Here is a 20,749-nt window from a genome sequence, read left to right on the forward strand (position 1 = left end):
GTGATTTTTCATATCGTGCTCGTTCAGAAGTTTCAGAGTCGCAGCCGTGAGCCCTGCCTCCGGACTTCCGAACCCTCTTCTGTGCCTTGCCTCGGTTTGCGAACCAGACTCGGTTTTCTCTGTTTCTTTTCCTGAGGGGAGGGAGAGGTCCAGTAGACCATCTCTCAGTGTCCGTGGGCCACATTTTTTAGCCGCAGGTCATTTTGCCCATTTCGGAGTCCGGTTTTCGATTTTTCGGGACCGTTGGCCGTGTGCCTCGGTTCGGGACCGCCTAACCATCTCCGTTTGCTCTGATTTTTGGCGTACATCTTATTTTCTCCCTTTCAAGGGACACTGGGGTCGGAGAAACCAACTTCGTGGCCGAATGCCACTTTCGGTACTTAGCAGCCCATTTTCGGGACCCCGAACTGCGTGTTTTGGCCCCCGAGCATTTGTTTTGCATCGGTTTTTGTTCATTTTTGGCAGGAACCTCTGTTTTATCACCAGGAAGACCGTAGAAGGGTGGGAGGCCAGTAATTGTCTCAACAACCAGTTTTTACTTCTCCGACGCCCTCCGATGCCCCTTTTTCTCACTTCCGGGCTAATGTTGAACACCTTGGAGCCATTTTCTTCAAACCCAAACCACATGGGAGGACCCTAAAAGTTCATGGCCGGCCACTAATGTTTCTTGACCCTTTTGAACCCCCACTTCCGATCCAATGTTGAACACCTTTGGGCCACTTTCTTGAACTTTGAACCACATATTTGTGTTGTACACACATGGGAGGACCCTAAAAGTTTATGGCCGGCCATTAATTCCATTTGAACCTTTTGAACCCCTCCTAAAAATGGCTTGTTCTCTCTCCTATTTTAGAGTTTCCAAATTCGAACCACAGGGTCGTGAAGAGGAGACCTGGGAGGCCACCAAGATGTGGTGGCCGGCCACTAAAGCCACTTGGCCTTTTTGACCCTTGGTCGGCCGGCTAGGGGGGTGGCCGGCCAGCCACATCCAAGTCCAATAATGGGCCGGCCATGTTCCTCTCTCTGCACACTTTACAGCTGTATAGCTGTTTCCCCCAGAAAATATCTCAATCCGGGGGATATTTTGTGGGGGAAAGCTTGCCTCCTTTTCCCCCACCTTTACACCCTCTTTTTGTTCCTTATAGCCAGCTGCCAACACTTGTATGAGGGGTTGGAACAAAATTGCTTTGAAGCTTTACATACAACTCTCCCTCTATCTCTCTCATTTTCTCAAAAATATCCAAATTCTACACCTCATTTCTTCATCATTATCAAACTCTACCACCACCCCTCCATTCCAGCAGGAAGGAGAGGAATTCCAGCAGCTTAAAGTCATCAAAGTTGGTCCAAGAAGCAACAAAAGCATTGGTCTTCAAGGGTGAGTAGCATTTCCCCTTTTTTTGGTCCATTTCTTGCACCTTTTGTAAGCCATACATGCTTATTGATTTGAGCTCCGACCAAAACTGAAAAGGTCATTTTTTTGAGCTCATTTTCTTGTTTCATTAAGGGCTCAACCTGGTTTGAGCCCTCCATATTGCACTTGCTTCAATATCCTCCTTGAATGCCATTTTCTTGCATGCTTTGGCAGCCTATCATGCTTCTGTTTTTGGTCTTTTTACAGGCCTAGAAATAGTCTTATTTTGACCTTCTTAACATGTTTCATTAAGGGTCTTTGGCTGTTTGGTGAATATTTTGTAGACTTTGTGTTATAGCCTCTTTTGAGCCTTATTTTGCATTGCATTTCTAGCATGTTTTTATACTTTTTTGGGTTTTTAATAGTTCTATAAATATGCTTATTTTTGGTCCCTCATCAATGTTGTAGAAGGAAATTTTTCAGTTTGGGCTTTGCATATACCACTTGCCTCTTTGGCCACCTTTTGGCCCTTTTTTTGCATAAGAGCTTAGCCATACCTATGTTTGTTTTTAGGGTTTTTACAGTTCTTTAAAGTGGCTTATTTTTGGCCCCTCTTCAATGTTGTTGAAGGGCCCTAACCTATTTGGAGTTAGCAGCTGTGAGTTGCTTCATAATCTCATGTTTAGGGCCATTTTTGCATGCCATTGTTGCCCTATCTTTGCTTGCTGTTTGGCCATGATTTGTACTGTAAAAATGCTTATTTTGAGGCTTCCTTTCTTCTATCTTTTCATCTCGTGTACCAATTATGCATGCTTTGTATAGCTGTAGTTCATTCTATGCGCCTAATTTGCATTTCGGGAGAGATTCCATGCATCGGTTGTGTTTTCGCCTCATTTCGGGGCTGTTTTCCCCCACATTTCATTGCTGAAAATCCATTAGCATGTTTGCATGCCATTTCCATGCCATTGCATTGCATATACCATTGCCTCAGTTTGCGTGCCCGTGTGCACGCATTTCGAGGCACTTCATTTTCATCTACCGGCCTCTTATGTGAGTGTGGCTGAGACTCTCTCATGTTAGTATAAGTCTATGTTGCATTTTCTATGCCATTCTTGCCATATTGCATTGCATATGCCATTGCCTCGGTTTGCGTGCCCGTGTGCATGCATTTCGAGGCACTTCATTTTCATCCACCGGCATCCTATGTGAGTGTGGCTGAGGCTCTCTCATGTTGGTATAAGCCCATATCATGTTTTTATGCCATTGCATTGCGTATGCCATTGCCTCGGTTTGCGTGCCTGTGTTCACGCATTTCGAGGCACTTCATTTTTATCCATCGGCCTCTTATGTGAATGTGGCTGAGGCTCTCTCATGTTAGTATAAGTCCATGTTGCATTCTATATGCCATTTTAGCCATATTGCATTGCATATACCAGTGCCTCGATTTGCGTGCCAGTGTGCACGCATTTCGAGGCACTTCATTTTCATCTACCGGCCTCTTATGTGAGTGTGGCTGAGGCTCTCTCATGTTAGTGTAAGCCCATATCATATTTCTCTGTCATTCGCATTGCGTATGTCATTTTCTCGGTTTGCGTGCCCGTGTGCACGCATTTCGAGACATCTCATTTTCATAGCATTGTGCATACTAGGCTGTATCTTAGTTGCATTCATGTATGTCATGCATATTGCATCATGTTCGGGATAGGAGTTAGCCTGGGCACGGGAAACGAGGTACGTTTCGTACTCCGAGTGACGGAACGTGTCTCAATTCCTAGTCACCGACACTCCGGATTACCCATGATGGAGTTAGGTTCTTGTTGTGTTTACACGTGCATTCATTTTATATTAAGTTGCACATTTCGACTCCTCTGCCATCATGCATCGATATGCGTGATTGGTGGCACGAGGATCGAGGCATGCATATATCTGTGAAAATACATTGCCATGCCCCTTTCCTGCTCTCTGTTGCAGCAAAATGAAGAATCAGCAACTTTTCGGAGTCTGGCACGCTTTACAAGAATAACTGCTAAACAGAGGCTAATTGGGGCATCCCAGTGGATTTCCGCGCAAGGCAGCCCAGACATGCATCATTCATCAGAAGCAAGGCTGTCCCTGGCTTGCACGCCAGTTTTACAGTTTTCTTAGTTAATTTGTTAATTAATTAGGAATTTGTATATTATTTGGACTATAATATTCTTTTATTTGGGACTGTATTATTTATTCGGACCCTCTGCGCGAGGGCACAACTGTAATAAGTGTGCGTGAGTGTGATGTATGTCTTCCAACCCCACGTCTTTCTTCCCTTTTATTTACCTGCTTATGATGGTTAGATTAGGGAATATTTCAATTAGCATACAGTATGACAGCATGTTTGCATCATTCACCTGTTTTGCATACACCGGGCTCGGCACATCATACTAACTGCATTGTATTTTCAATTCCAAATTGAATACATGTTAGCTGTAGCATTCCATATGCCATGTTTAGAATAGCCGAGCCTGCTATAGTTTGCATTTTTGCATGTATTGCATTAGGCATTTCTGTATACTTAGGATTCATGCATGATTTCTAATGGGTTTTTGTTTTGGCTTGGAGTACTCGGTGAGTTTTATGCTTTAGCATCCTTGCATGCGTGTGAGTGCTGCCATGAATAGCATGCTTACCATGAGGCTATATGCTTATGTGATATAACTGCCTGAATGCCTGTGGGTGAAGGTTGGGTTATTTGAATTGGAATAATTCATCAAATGTTTGTTTTAAGCCCACTAGATAGTGACAAAACCATCTTTTCTTAAGCCCATCTGCGGGTGGCAAAATCTGCATTTTAAGCCTACTTGCGAGTAGCAAACCATCTTTCAAAACAAACATGAAATGTTTTGTTCCAATTCGGGCGACCCGGTCTATACTTGTATGCTGTGCGCATCACATAGTAATCTAGGCTAATAACCAGAATAAGAACACACAATGTTTTCAAAAATTGATATCATGGTTAGTAGAGGCCGATCTTTGATTGGGCGAGCGGGGGTGCTCACGAAGTGACCTTCTCCAATCGTACCCAAGTTCCCGAGCCAAGGCAACTTTGGTGATGACGGACACGTGGCCTTAGGCAACGAGTCAGGGTTTCCTAAATTTCCCATTAAAAAACATTTAGGTGGCGACTCTGTATCTGGCAAAGCAGTCCATGTTTGGCACTTCTTTCAAAAATCTGTTTTTCTCAAAACGATTTGCCGGATTTGGACTCTTTGGTTCAGATTAAGAACCGTGACAAATTTGAGAGTCCTGAGCTGTAGTGACCCCAATATGAACATAACGGGAGCTCGTTCCTCCCGGGGCATTCGGGGACGTCTACACTATCCCAAGCACAATGCAATATGCATGACATGCATGAATGCAACTAATATACAACCTAGCACGCACAATGCTATGAGATGGCATACACAATGCACGATGTAACAAGGCATACGCAATGCTCTAACATACAACCTAGCATACGCAATGCTATAAAATGAAATGGCATACTCAATGCACAATGGACTTACACCAACATGAGTGGACCTCAGCCACACTCACATTAGTAGCCATGAGATGAAAAATGAGACACTCGAAATGCGTACACACATGCATGCAAAAGCATGCAACACTAACAAGGCATGTCAAGGCATGAAACATGGTATGCAAACATGCAAATTTCAGTGCTGAAATATGATACAAAACAGCCCCGAAACATGGAAACATGGCACCCGATGCATGGAATGAACCCGAAACACAAAACTAGGCATATGCATTGGCCTATAGCTATACAAAACATGCATTATTTGATCATGAAGTATGAAGACAGAAGAAAGACAGTCCCAAAACATGCATATTTCCAGTTTATAACAAGTCCCAAAAATGAATGCAAATAGGGCTAATCTATCATGCAAGAAAAGGCCTAAAATAGAGATTAAACACAAAGGGACAGAATCTGGCCCCAAAAAAAGAAGAGCCATTCAACAAAGTTGAATAGGGCCTCAAAATAATGCACTTTACAGTTTATGACCAAGTCCAAAACAGTGCACAAGTAAGCTTAAAACACTATGCAAAAATAGGCCTAAAAGAAGGCTTAAACACAAAGAGCAAAAAGGGAGCCTCAAAAAAAAAAGGACCCTTGATCAAACATCAAGAGGGGGTCAAAATATGACTCTTTACAGTTTGGGTTGGAGCCCAAAAATACAAGCACAAGGAGCTAAAAAAACATGAAAACAAAGGGGCCAAAAGAGGGATAAAGAGGCAAGTGATAGACGAAAGTCCCAAACAGTGAAGAGCCCTTCAACAAAGTTGAAGAGGGGCTCAAAATAAGGCAACTCACAGTTAATAGAAAAGCTCAAAACAGTTTACAAATAGGCCTAAAATACTATGCAAGAAAGAGGCCTAAAAGAGGTTTAAACACAAAGAGCAAAAAGGGAGCCTCAAACAGGGAGAAGCCCTCAATCAAACATGAAATAGTGCTTAAAATAAGACTATTTTCAGTTAGGGTCGGAGCCCAAATATGCGAGCACAAGGGGCTAGAATATAGATCAAAACAAAGCAAGAAAAGAGGAAAAGAAGACTTACCCTTGAAGAACCAATCTTTGACAGCCTTTGGACCAAGTTTGGGGACTCTTAAGCTCTGGAAATGGCCTTCAAGCTGCTGGAATGGAGTGAGGAGGAGGGGTGCTATGGGTTGTAGAGTAAAGGGTGTAGGAATGGTCCAAGAACAAATGGGTTTTGATGTTTGGAATAGAAGGGAAAAGGGATTGAATGCAAGAGGCTTAGAACCAATTTTTGTAACCCTGAAAACACAGCTGGCGGTGCTGGTTATATAGGCAAAGGAGTGGAGGAAAAAGGGGGGGAAATGAAATTCAAATTTCCCCCCAAAAATAGGCCTAAAAGAGAGATAAAGAGGCAAGTGGTAGCTTCTGGCCTCAAACCAAAGAGAGCCCTTCAACAAAGTTGAAGAGGGGCTCAAAAAAAGACATTTTACAGTTTACATCAAGCCACAAAACAGCTCACAAATAAGCCTAAAATACCATGCAAAAATAGGCCTAAAAGAGAGTTAAAGAGGCAAGTGATAGTAGGAGACCTCAAACAGCTAAAGGCCCCTAATCAAACATGAAAAGGAGCTCAAAATATTACTATTTACAGTTTGGGTCGGAGCCCAAAAATGCTTGCAAGCAAGGCTTAGATATAGAGCAAGATAGGAACAAAAAAAAGGGAAAAGAAGCTTACCCTTGAAGACCAATGGACCAACAGCTCTTGGTCTGAGAAATGGTGCTCCTAAGCTCTAAAAAATAGCTCCAAGTTGTTGGAATGGATGGTGGTGGGGTGTATACCAAAAACCGGGGCAAACGGAGGTGGTTAAGCGGTCCCGAACCGAGGCACACGGCCGTCGGCTCCGAAAAATCGGAAACCGGGCTCCAAACGGGAAAAATGGCCTACGACCATGAAACGTAGCCTAAGGCCACTGAGAGATGATCTACGAGACCTCTCCCTCTCTTTGGGAAGAGAAAACAGAGAAAACGGAGCCTGGTTCACAAACCGAGGCAAGACACGAAAGAGCCCGGAAGTCTGGAGGCAAGGCTCGCAGCCGAGACTCTGAAACCTCAGAACGAGCGCAATATGCAACATCACCAAGCGCTCAATCAATGATGTCTGAGTCTTAAGGTCGGTCAAAAATGGGGTGTCTACAGCTATCAAATTGCTTTATATGCCACATCAGTAGTTGAGCCTAGTAATTGCTTATCGCATGCATTGCATTAGTCATATTGCATTAGTTAGGATCATGCATTGTTCTAACTCATTTGTTTTCTATTTTCTTTTTTTGGCTTGGAGTACTAGGTAAGCCTTTACTTGCTTTAGCATAGTTGCATGAATGTGATTGTTGCCATGTTTACCATGTTTGCCATGAGGCTAAGTGCTTAGATGATAAAATGTTTGAATGCCTGTGGATGAAGACTAGTTGCTTGAATTGGAATAATTTGAGTAATGTTCATATGCAATCACTTTTTTAAGTGGTACATATTCAAAATTCTTTTCAAAAACAAATATGAAATCGAAATGTTCCAATTCTTGCAATTTAGTCTATACTTGTGTGTTTGCACATCACGTAGTAATGCTAGCCTAATAAATCGGAACAAGAGCATAAAATGTAAACAAGATTCAAGAGCGAGGGTGCTCAATTCATGACCTTTCCCTCTCATACCTAAGTTCCGGAGGCAAGACAATCTTGGTAATGACGGACACGTGGACTTTAGCACGAGTCATGGGTTTTCTAAATTTTTTCAAAAAATATTTAGGTGGCGACTCTGTATCTGGCAAATTAGTCCATTCTTGGCAATTTGATTCAAAATCGATTTTCCAAAAGATTTGTCGAATTTGGACTCTTTGGTATTTATGTATTTCACATTGCACTTGTGAGATTAGATTCTGCGGGAGTCCGATACTGTATGATTTATTCGTCTTTTGAAAGGGGGCAAAAAAAAGTCGAGCTACAGTTTCTGAGCCTCTGCTGGGGAAATTAGAGAACTTGACTCAAACTTCATGATATGAAATTTTATCTCCACTTATATATTTCTTTGCATTTGCATTTGCATTGGTGTGCCAAAGTCACTGTGTTTGGCATCTGCTATTCCTGGACGATTTGCCGGAGGCTTGCCTAAAAGCTTGCCAAAAGGCTGACCGATCATGGGCTCTGCCATAATTGGAACACAACCCTTGGATCTGGACTACCGCTGTACCGTTTGATCCTTCTTTCACTTCTCGGTGTTAGGTGTAAAAAGTATATTAGGTAGGCTTGCTGAGGTACCCTTTTGACCATTCAGTCTAATTGCATATCGAAAAGCTATAGAGACTATTCTAACTGGGACAGGATGCTTACCTAAATATAGGACTACGTGTAATTGCTTTGTTTGAATATCGAACCCTAGTTCCTGACGAAACTAAGGCAGGGTAACCCTACCCCCTTATAGGGGTGTTTTGGCTCTCACTTAACTGGTATGTGCTTTACAGTGAAACTGTACAGGAATGTGCATATCAGTTGCGAGTTTGGTATCTATTTTGGAGACAGAATTCAGTGTTGAGTGCAGTCCTACAACTTTGATTACATCTGTGTTGATAACATCCAAGCTAAGGTGATGTGCGGTTTCTGATTACTGTTTTTTTTTTTTTTTTTTTTTTTACTTTAGTTCTTTTTGCTAGGTAGTTTAACACCATAGCTTCAGAAAGTTCGGATATCCCCCAAGTACTCTGGACCCAAGTTATAAGGTTTTGCAAAGCTGGGGATCTTGTTTGGGGACAGCCCGTAAGACGAAGGAGAGTCAAGTAGAATTCACCAGTTCAATTTTTACAGCAGTCACCCCTTAATTCACCTGTATCCAATCATGTTCAAGGACAGTTTTCTACTTCTAGTCCAGCACGAGATCACTCGCCTATTCTGACGACACAATAGCCCCCGGTCAGTATGGAGGAATTGATCCATCATCTTCAGCAAACGGTTAAAACCCTACAACAAGAAGCTGTTCGTCAGGCCGAGGTCACAAACCGTCAAGCCAAGGTAACAAATAGGCTACAACAACAACAACCACAGCCGGCAGCAACCTCTGCATCCCATGCACCTCTCACAGGAATCCCAGCACCCGGAGCCACTGCCAATACTGCTAATGTCCAAGAAAATCTGGGTAATCCAGCAGAGCCGATCCCAGCACAAGCCTCCAAAGCACCTGTGTATCAAACCGAAGCTCCGTTTGAGTTTGAGGTTGACCCAACTATACTCAAGGTCAATAAACTGGAGAAGCTATACAGAAGAGCACAAGTTGTTAACTCCATCCTCGACATAGAGGATAGGTATACCGACTCTATGTAGACACCCCATTTTTGACCGCCTTTAAGACTCGGACGCGACTGATGGTTTTGGAAGATGTGCAGGGCAAAGGTACAGTTTCTTCGGCAAGGAGAGAGTCAAAGCTCAACTTCGTACCTCTTTTCGGACCAAAACAATCTTGATCAAAAGATTTTAGACCTTAAAACCCTCTCTTTCAAAACGTTTTTGAAATAAAGTTTTTACGATGTTTCGAGGCTCGCATTTTGTCAAATGTTGCGCTTTTCGGTAAACCGAGCAAGGACAAAGTGGAAATAAATGAAAGAGAGATGAAATCTTTGAAAAATGTTTCAAAACACCTTACTTAGGGGTTTGGAGTCAAAGAAAAGAGGAGAAGAGGGAAGAAATCCAGTTGGGGGAGAAAATGGGCATGAACCGTTAAGAAAGAGTCAAACAGCCCTCGCCGAATCGGGCCTATTCATTTGCATGCTTGGAATCAAGCTATGAGGCCACCACCGTTTGAAATAATACTTCCGGGGCTTCATTTTGCACTCAAGAATCTCCTGAATCCAATTCCGGACGGGGGAGATATAGTTGATTAAAGTAGGGCATCACTCCAGTTGGACCGAAATCTGCGCAGCTTCACCAAAAAGGGCATAACTTTTTCCACAGGAGGAATTTTAATGCAAGGTTTGCTCCATTGGAAAGCTAACTTCTGGTTCTTCAATTTGGACACTTGAACGCCCACCATTGGACCTCCCTACCACCAACAGGCCACTTTTCTTTCCGGAAGCCCATTTTTTTTTGTCCTGAAAGTAGCAGGCCGGCCAGAAAATCTAGCAGGCCGGCCACCTAGCTGGTGAAGTGACTTTTTTGCCCATTTTAGCTAGCCAGCCATAACCCCCTCCCCAAGTGTGTCCTAGAAGTGAATTTTGTTTTCCTTTAGGCCTTATGTCCGAGAGTTTGGCCTTTTGGGGGGAAACTTGAATTGTTTTCCCCCCCATTTTTCCCCCTCTTTTCCACCCTTTTTGTCTATATAACCAGCACTCCCAGCTGGTTTTAGGAGGTTAGAAAATTTTCCTTTGAGCTCCCTTGTTGTATCTCTCTCCCTATATACTTTCAAGCTCCAAACCTCTCAAGTCCTACACTCATTTCTTCATCAACCCATAGCCCCACCCTTCCATCCTCCATTGCAGCAGTTTGAGGCTGTTCTCCAGAGCCTAGGAGTGCTGCATTTTGGTCCAAAAGGCTGCTAAAGGGTGAGCACCATTTTCTCTCTTTTAAGCTTGTTTTTGTATCCTTTCTAAGCCATACATACTTGTATATTTGGGCTCCGACCCTAACTGAAGATAGTCTTGTTTTGATGTATTTTTCATGTTTGTTTTAGGGTCCTTCCCTGTTTAAGGTCCCTAACTACCACTTGCTTCATTACCCCTCTTGTGTGCCTATTTCTTGTCTAGTATTTTTGGCCTACGTGTAAACTGTTTTGAGCTCTGTCATAAACTGTAAAGTTGCTTATTTTGAGCCCTTATTCAACATTGTTGAAGGGCTCATCACTTTTTGAGGCTTCCATTTTCCACTTGCCTTTATATCTCTCTTTTGGCTCCATTTTTGCATGATTTGTTAGCCTCTTATGCTTTTGTTTTTGGGCTCTAGTCCAAACTATAAATGGCCTTATTTTGACCCCCTATTCATGTTTAATTAAGGGTATTTTACTGTTTGAGGCATCCTTTTTGTACTTTGTGTTATAGCTCTCTTTTTGACCTTATTTTGCATGGTATTTTGAGCATGCTTGTGCACTGTTTTGGGTTTGATCATAAACTGTAAAATGCCATGTTTTGGGTCGCTCTTCAACATTGTTAAAGGTCCCTCTCCTGTTTGGGGCCAGAAGCTGTGACTTGCTTCTTTATCTCACATTTAGGGCCATTTTTGCATATTGGTTTAGCCCTATTTGTGTTCATTGTTTGCCCTTGATTAAAACTGTAAACATGCTTGCTTTGGGACTGCCTTGAATCTTTCTTCATGCTTCATGATCAAATAATGCATGCTTTATATAGCTATAGGTCATTGCGTATGCCTAATTTTGCATTTCGGGTACCATTTCATGCATCGAGTGCCATGTTTCCATGATTCGGGGCTGTTTTGCATCATATTTCGCTTCTGAAATTTGCATTTTTGCATATCATATTTCATGCCTTGCCATGTCTTGTTAGAGTGGCATTTGGTGCCTTAGGGTCGGTCCTCGATTTGCGTGCATGCATGCACGCATCTCGAGTGTCTCATTTTCATCTCATGGCCTCTTATGTGAGTGTGGCTGAGGTCCACTCATGTTGGTGTAAGTCCATTATGCATTGTGTATGCCATTTCGTTTCATAGCATTGCTTATGCTAGATTGTGTGTTAGCGCATTGTGTATGCCATGTTATCTCGTGCATCGTGTATGCCATTTCATCTCACAGCATTGCGTATGCTAGGTTGTATGTTAGCGCATTGTGTATGCCATGTTATCTCATGCATCGTGTATGCCATTTCATAACATTGTGTATGTTAGGTTGTATCTTAGTTGCATTTCATGCATATCATGCATATTGCATCGTGCTTGGGATAGGAGTTAGCCTGAGCACGGGAAACGAGGGACGTTTGGTACTTCGAGTGATGGAACGTGTCTCAATACCCTGTCACCGACACTCTAGATTGCCCATGATGGAGTTAGGTCTTATTGTGTTTTCATATGCATTCATTCTATATTGAGTCGTACAATTCGACTCCTCGGCCATCATGCATCGATATGCGTGATTGATGGCACGAGGATCGAGGCATGCATACATTTGTGAAAATACATTACCATGCCCTTTTCCTGCTCTCTATTGCAGCAAATCAAGAATCAGCAGTCTTCCGGGGCTTGGCGCGCTTTCCAAAAAGCATTGCAAAACAGAGGCTAATTGGGGCATCACAGTGGATTTCCGTGCAAAGGCGACCCGGACATGCATCATCCATCATTTGCAGAAGAGTTAAGGCAGTCCCTGGCTTGCATGCCAGTTTATTATTTTCTTAGTTAATTTGGTAATTAATTAGGATTTTAGTAATTATTTGGACCGTAATTATTTGGGACTATATATTATTTATTCGGACCCTCCGAGTGAGGGCACAACTGTAATAAGTGTGTGTGTGTGTGATGTATGTCTTCCAACCCCACGTCTTTCTCCCTTTTATTTACCCGCTTATGATGGTTAGATTAGGGCATGTTTCAATTAGCATACAGTATGATAGCATGTTTGCATTCATTCATCTGTTTTGCATGCATCGGGCTCGGCGCATCATACTAACTGCATTGTATTTTCAATTCCAAGTTGAATACATGTTAGTTGTAGCATTTCATATGCCATGTTTAGAATAGCCGAGCCTGCTATAGTTGCACTTTCGCATGTGTTACATTAGGCATTTCTGTATAATTAGGATCATGCATGGATTTCTAATTAGCTTCTGTTTTGGCTTGGAGTACTCCGTAAGTTTTGTGCTTTAGCATCCTTGCATGCGTCTGAGTGACTGCCATGAATAGCATGCTTACCATGAGGCTATGTGCTTATGTGATATATCTGCTTGAATGCCTGTGGGTGAAGGTTGGGTTATTTGGATTGGAACAATTCATCAAATGTGTGTTTTAAGCCCACTAGATAGTGGCAAAATCATGTTTTTCTAAGCCCACCCGAGGGTGGCAAATCCACGTCTTAGCATACTTGCGGGTAGCACCATCAAACCACTTTAAAAAATAAACATGAAATGTTTTGTTCCAATTCAGATGATCCAGTCTATACTTGTATGCTGTGCGCATCACATAGTAAATCTAGGCTAATAACCGGAATAAGAACGCATAATGTTTTCAAAAATAGATACCATGGTTAGTAGAGGCCGATCTTTGATCGGGCGAGCGGGGGTGCTCACGAAGTGACCTTCCCCAATCGTACCCAAGTTCCCGAGCCGAGGCAACTTTGGTGATGACGGACACGTGGCCTTAGGCAAACGAGTCAGGGTTTCCTAAATTTCCCCAAAATAAAACATTTAGGTGGCGACTCTGTATCTGGCAAAGCAGTCCATGTTTGGCACTTCTTTCAAAAATCTGTTTTCTCAAAACGATTTGCCGGATTTGGACTCTTTGGTTCAGACTTAGAACCGTGACAATTCGATAGTCCTGAACTGTAGTGAGCCCAATATCGAACGGAACGGGGGGGGGACTCGTTCCTCTCCCGGGGCGTTCGGGGGACGTCTACAGTTTCTGGCGACTCCGCTGGGGATTTAGAGAACTTGACTCAAACTCATGATATCTGTTTTTGACTACACTTATGTGTTTCTTTGCATTGCATATACATTGGTGCGCCTAGGACACCGTGTTTGCCATCTGCTATTCTTGAACGGTTTGCCGGAGGCTTGTCTTGTCAAGGCATGACCATAAGGCTGACTGGTTGTGGGCTCTGCCAGTATGGGAACACAAACCCCGATTTTACCGGGGCACCCTTTTGACCATTCGACCTAGTGCATATTCGGAATCCGTAGTGACCATTCCAAACTAGGACAGGTTGCTTACCCAATAGGTTGTTTGAAACCGCTGCGTGCGTAGTGAAACTCTAGCTCCTGACAAAATAGGACAGGGAAACCCTAGCCCACCATAGGGGTGTTTTGGCTCTCATTTTCTTGTTATGTGCTTTTAGAGTGCGTCTCTACAAGAATGCATGTGTCAGTTTACAAGTTTGGGCATCAGGCCTGCGAGCACTAGTTCAGTGTTTCTGGGTATCAAGGGCCTGCGGGCACCAGTTCAGCATTTTGGGAATCAGTTATATCTGCGGGTATCGAATTCAGTTTTTGGGGGGGCAGTAATTTTGGGAACAGTGATCAGCAGTCGAATGCAATTATTCAGTTATGCTCATGTCTGTATTGGTGGGATTGGGCTGAGATGTCGCATGTTTTCTCTTTCAGGGGGGGTTCAAAGACTCGGTTCAAAGCAACCAGTGTTCTCCTTTGCTGAGGCAAGACAGAAAAAGGCCCACCGGTTCTTCAGATCCGTTAGTCACCAGTCCGGTCCATCTGATCCGTCAGTCACCAGTCCGGTCCATCTGATCCGTCAGTCACCAGTCACATCACCTCTGTTCAGTTCAGCAAAACTCATGATGACACAAAATTCGGAAGAAATTATGGCAGCCGCATCAGTCCAAGGAATCACATTGTAAGATGATACCGATGTTGAAGTGCCACACCCACCCAGGTGTAACAAGCCCGCGGGGGACCTCGCTACAGCTCGGACTCGACTTTGTAGTCACGGTTCTAAGTCTGAACCAAAGAGTCCAAATCCGGCAAATCGTTTTTGAGAAAACAGATTTTTTTGAAAGAAGTGCCAAACATGGACTGCTTTGCCAGATACAGAGTCGCCACCTAAATATTTTATTTTGGGAAATTTAGGAAACCCTGACTCGGTGCCAAAAGGCCACGTGTCCGTCATCACCAAAGTTGCCTCGGCTCGGGAACTTGGGTACGATTGGGGAAGGTCACTTCGTGAGCACCCCCGCTCGCCCGGTCATAGACCGGCCTCTACTAACCATGATATCAATTTTTGAAAACTTTGTGTGTCCTTATTCCGGTTATTAGCCTAGGTTACTATGTGATGCGCACAGCATACAAGTATAGACTGGATCGTCTGAATTGGAACAAAACATTTCATGTTTGCTTTTGAAAATGGTTTGCTACCCGCAGGTAGGCTTGAAACATTTGATGATTTATTCCAATTCAGATAACCCAACCTTCACCCACAGGCATTCAGGCAGTTATATCAGATAAGCACATAGCCTCATGGTAAGCATGCTATTCATGGCAGCACTCACACGCATGCAAGGATGTTAAAGCATAAAGCTTACCGAGTACTCCAAGCCAAAATAGAAACTCATTAGAAATCATGCATGAATCCTAAGTATACAGAAATGCCTAATGCAACACATGCAAAATGCAACTATAGCAGGCTCGGCTATTGTAAGATGGTATAGGAAATGCTACAACTATCATGTATTCAACTTGAAATTCAAATACAAATGCAGTTAGTATGATGCGCCGAGCCCGGTGCATGCAAAACAGATGAATGATGCAAACATGCTGTCATACTGTATGCTAATTGAAATATGCCCTAATCTAACCACCATAAGCGGATAAATAAAAGGGAGAAAGACGTGGGGTTGGAAGACATACAACACACACACGCACACTTATTACAGTTATGCCCTCGCACAGAGGGTCCGAATAAATAATACAGTCCCGAATAAAACAATATTACAGTCCAAATATTACAAATTCCTAATTAATTAATCAAATTAACTAAGAAAGCTGTAAAACTGGCGTGCAAGCCAGGGACTGCCTTGCTTCTTCTCCGGGTGATGAATGATGCATGTGCGGGTTGCCTTTGCGTGGAAATCCATGGCGATGCCCCGATTAGCCTCTGTTTGCACTTTTTCTTGAAATGCGCGCCAAACTCTGAAAAGTTGCTGATTCTTGATTTTTGCTGCAACAGAGAGCAGGAAAGGGGCATAGCAATGTATTTCACAAATATATGCATGCCTCGATCCTCGTGCCACCAATCACGTATATCGGTGCATGATGGTCGAGGAGCCGAATTGTGCAATTCAATGTAGAATGAATGCACATGAAAACACAACAAAACCTAACTCAATCATGGATGATCCAGAGTGTCGGTGATTGGGGAATTGAGACGCGTTCCGTCACTCGGAGTACGAAACGCACCTCGTTTCCCGTGCCCGGGCTAACTCTTATCCCGAACACGATGCAATATGCATGGCATGCATGAAATGCGACTAAGGTACAATCCTAACATACACAATGCTATGGAATGACATGCCTCGAAATGCGTGCACACGGGCATGCAAACCGAGGCGATGGCAGAATGTGATCTAAGATACAACCTAGCATGCACTATGGTGTAAAAATGAGGTGCCTCGAAATGCGTGAACACGGGCACGTAAACCGAGAAAATGATAGAATGCAATGTAATATGGCTAAAATGGCATGGAAAAGGTAACATGGACTTATACTAATATGAGAGAGCCTCAGCCACACTCACATGAGAAGCCGGTAGGTAAAAATGAAGTGCCTCAAAATGCGTGCACACGGGCACGCAAACCGAGGCAATGGTATACGCAATGCGAATGGCATGAAAACATGATATGGGCTTATACCAACATGAATGAGCCTCAGCCACACTCATATAGGATGCCGGTGAATGAAAACGAAGTGCCTCGAAATGCGTGCACACGGGCACGCAAGCCGAGGCGATGATAGAATGCGATGCAATGACATGGAAGCATGATATGGGCTTATACCAACATGAGAGAGCCTCAGCCACACTCATATAGGATGCCAAAAGATGAAAATAAGGTGCCTCGAAATACGTGCACACGGGCACGCAAACCGAGGCGATGAAAGAATGCGATGCGATGACATGAGAATGTGATATGGGCTTATACCAACATGAGTGAGCCTCAGCCACACTCATATAGGATGCCGATGGATGAAAATGAAGTGCCTCAAAATGCGTGCACACGGGCACGCAAACCGAGGCAATGGCAGAATGCGATGCGAATGGCATAAAAACATGATATGGGCTTATACCAACATGAGTGAGCCTCAGCCACACTCACATAGGATGCCGATGAATGAAAACGAAGTGCCTCGAAATGCGTACACGCGGGCACGCAAGCCGAGGCGATGATAGAATGCGATGCAATGACATGGAAGCATGATATGGGCTTAGACCAACATGAGAGAGCCTCAGCCACACTCATATAGGATGCCGAAGGATGAAAATGAGGTGCCTCGAAATGCGTGCACGCGGGCACGCAAGCCGAGGCGATGATAGAATGCGATGCAATGACATGGAAGCATGATATGGGCTTATACCAACATGAGAGAGCCTCAGCCACACTCATATAGGATGCCGAAGGATGAAAATGAGGTGCCTCGAAATGCGTGCACGCGGGCACGCAAGCCGAGGCGTTGATAGAATGCGATGCAATGACATGGAAGCATGATATGGGCTTATACCAACATGAGAGAGCCTCAGCCACACTCATATAGGATGCCGAAGGATGAAAATGAGGTGCCTCGAAATGCGTGCACACGGGCACGCAAACCGAGGTGATGATAGAATGCGATGCGATGACATGAGAATGTGATATGGGCTTATACCAACATGAGTGAGCCTCAGCCACACTCACATAGGATGCCGATGAATGAAAACGAAGTGCCTCGAAATGCGTGCACATGGGCACGCAAACCGAGGCAATGGCAGAATGCGATGCGAATGACATGAAAATGGCAAGCAATCATTCTAATGGAATTTCAGCCCTAAAATATGGGGGAAAAAAGTCCCGAAATGAGGCGAAATGACACCAAATGCATGGAATAGTCCCGAAATGCGAATTTAGGCGCCCGAAATGGCCTATAGCTATGCAATGTGTGCACAATATGGACATGTAATGCAAAGACAGAAGCTAGGCAGTCCCAAAAGAGGCACTTTCACAGTTATAAACATGGCCAAACAGCAAGCATAGGTAGGGCAAAAATGGCATGCAAGAATAGGGGCCAAGAGAGGGGTAATGAAGCAAGTGATATAAGAAAAATCCAAACTGAAAAATTCCCTTCTACAACACTGAAGAGGGACCAAAAATATGAACATTTACAGTTTATGGCAGCCTCAAAATCAGTATACAAACATGATAGAAATGCGATGCAAAATGAGGCTCAAAAGTGGCTATAACATGAGGTATGCAAAATATTCACCAAACAGCCAAAGACCCTTAATAAAACATGTAGAATGGGCCAAAATAGGACTATTTCCAGAACTGTAAAATGGCCAAAAACAAAAGCATGATAGGCTAACTAAACATGCAAGAATGGGGAATAAAAGAGAGATATAACATGAAGTGGCAAATGGAGGTCCCAAACCATGAAAGGACCTAAATGAAACATGAATAATGGGCCAAAATAAGCACTTTTTCAGAACTGTAAAATGGCCAAAAACAAAAGCATGGTAGGCTGCCATTGCATGCAAAAATGGGACCAAAAGGGGAGTATAAAGGTAAGTACAACATGGAAGTCCCAAATGGTGTTGAGCCCTTCTTCAATGTTGAAGAGGCGTTCAAAATAAGCCTAATATCAGTTTACAACATGCTCAAAAACAGATTAATCATGGGCCAAAAATAGCATGCAAGATTATGACATATAAGAGGATTAATGAGGCAAGTGCATCATGGAGGGCTCAAACAGGGTTGAGTCCTTAATGAAAAGTGAATATGAGCTCAAAAGAGGGCCACTTTCAGTTAGGGCCGGAGCTTGAAACAAAAAGCATATAGGGCTTACAAATGGATCAAGAAAAAGGGTCAAAAGAGGAGAAATGTCACTTACCCTTGAAGACCAAAGCTTTTGTTGCTTCTTGGACCAATTTGCAGCTTCTTTAGCCTTTGAGAAACTCTCATTGTTGCTGGAAATGAAGTGGTGATGGTAGAGCTTGGTGGTGATGAAGAACACAAGGTGTAGGACTTAAGGTTTTTTAGGAAAATGAGAAGGATGGAGGGAGATATGGATCTTGAGGCTTGAAGAACAATTTTTCCAACCCCTAAATGTGATGCCACCAGCTGGTTATATGGACAAGAAAAGGGGAGTAAAGGAGGGGCAAAAGGTGGGGGAAAATAGGCAAGTTTTCCCCCACAAAATATCCCCCGGATTGGGATCTTTTCTGGGGGAAACAGCTGCACAGCTGTAAAGTACCAAGCATGAGGAGCATGGCCGGCCCCTTACTTTTTCTGCAGGTGGCCAGCCGGCCACCCCCCCTAGCCGGCCAGCTAGGGGTCCAAAGGGTCAACTTGAAATAGTGGCCTGCCACCACATATTGGTGGCCTCCCAGGTCTCCTCTTCACAACCCTGTGGTTCGAATTTGGAAATTCTAAAACAGGAGAGAGAACAAGCCAATTTGAGGAGGGGTTCAAAAGGTTCAAATGGAATTAATGGCCGGCCATAAACGTTTAGGGTCCTCCCATGTGTGTACAACACAAATATGTGGTTCAAAGTTCAAGAAAGTGGCCCAAGGGTGTTCAACATTGGCTCGGAAGGAGGGGTTCAAAAGGGTCAAGAAGCATTAGTGGCCGGCCATGAACTTTTAGGGTCCTCCCATGTGTGTACATCACAAATATGTGGTTTGGGTTTGAAGAAAATGGCTCCAAGGTGTTCAACATTGGCCCGGAAGTGCGAAAAACGGGTGTTAGAGGGCGCCGGAGGAGTAAAGAACTGGTTGTTGAAACAATTACTGGCCTCCCACCCTTCCATGACCTTCCTAGTGATGAAACAGAGGTACCTGCCAAAAACGAATGAAAACCGATGCAAAACGAATGTTCGGGGGCCAAAACACGCAGTTCGGGGCCACAGAAACTGCCCGTTAAACACCGAAAGTGGCGTTCGGCCACGAAGTGGGTTTTTCAGACCCCAGTGTCCCTCAAAAGGGAGAAAATAAGATGTATGCCAAAAATCAGAGCAAACGGAGATGGTTAGGCGGTCCCGAACCGAGGCACACGGCCAACAATCCCGAAAAACCGAAAACCAGACTCCGAAATGGGAAAAATGGCCTACGGCCACAAAATGTAGCCCACGGCCACTGAGAGATGGTCTACAGGACCTCTCTCTCCCCTCAGGAAAAGAAACAAAGAAAATCGAGCCTGGTTCGCAAACCGAGGCAAGGCACAGAAGAGGGTTCGGAAATCCGGAGGCAGGGCTCACGGCCGCGACTCTGAAACTTCTGAACGAGCGCGATATGCAACATCACCAAGCGCTCAACTGGTGACGTCTAAGTCTTAAGGTCGGTCAAAAATGGGGTGTCTACACCAGGTCACCTGCCGCACATCCGATCTGGGAACCCCAGTTATGTCAAACCCGTGAACCCACCACATTCGAGTTGATGGGAATGATTAGTGACCTTCAAGATCTGTGGCGGATCTCGCCTGCGGAATGTCGGCTCCGCCACCAACCGCATCGTATGCCGGGAACTTCATACCGAAGGAGCCCCCGCCACTGGGACGAATTGTAATCAAACTTAGCCAACCTGAAGCCATCCCAAGTTTCGGTAATGGCATGTCGACAACAACGGGGCTCCGCTCTGATGTAGCAACTCAAACCTTCTACCAAGCCGAGGCGAGTGGTAAGAACAAGATGAAGGTGTACACCGATCCCTACGAACAACTCCTGTGGGCTGTTGAGGCTTTGAAAGCCAGAGGATTGAATAAACAGCAGGTGTTTGCTGTTGCTGTAAAAACTGTGGATGACATCTTCCCCACTCAGGCCGAGAGCAGTTTAAGCCAAACGGAAAATCGAGATGGGGACCGTCGTACCAGAACAGTTCCTTCCAATCCTAACCCTGCACCTAGAAAAGATCAGAGAGCCAAGGCAGCACCTGCCGACCCTTTTTCGAGTGCGTCCAGCAAAAGTCAGCAAGCCTCGAAGTATTCGCCCCGAGGTCGCAGG

Source organism: Camellia sinensis, chromosome 4, assembly GCF_055761805.1.
Source record: "Camellia sinensis isolate YWXY chromosome 4, ASM5576180v1, whole genome shotgun sequence".
Lineage (NCBI taxonomy): Eukaryota > Viridiplantae > Streptophyta > Magnoliopsida > Ericales > Theaceae > Camellia > Camellia sinensis.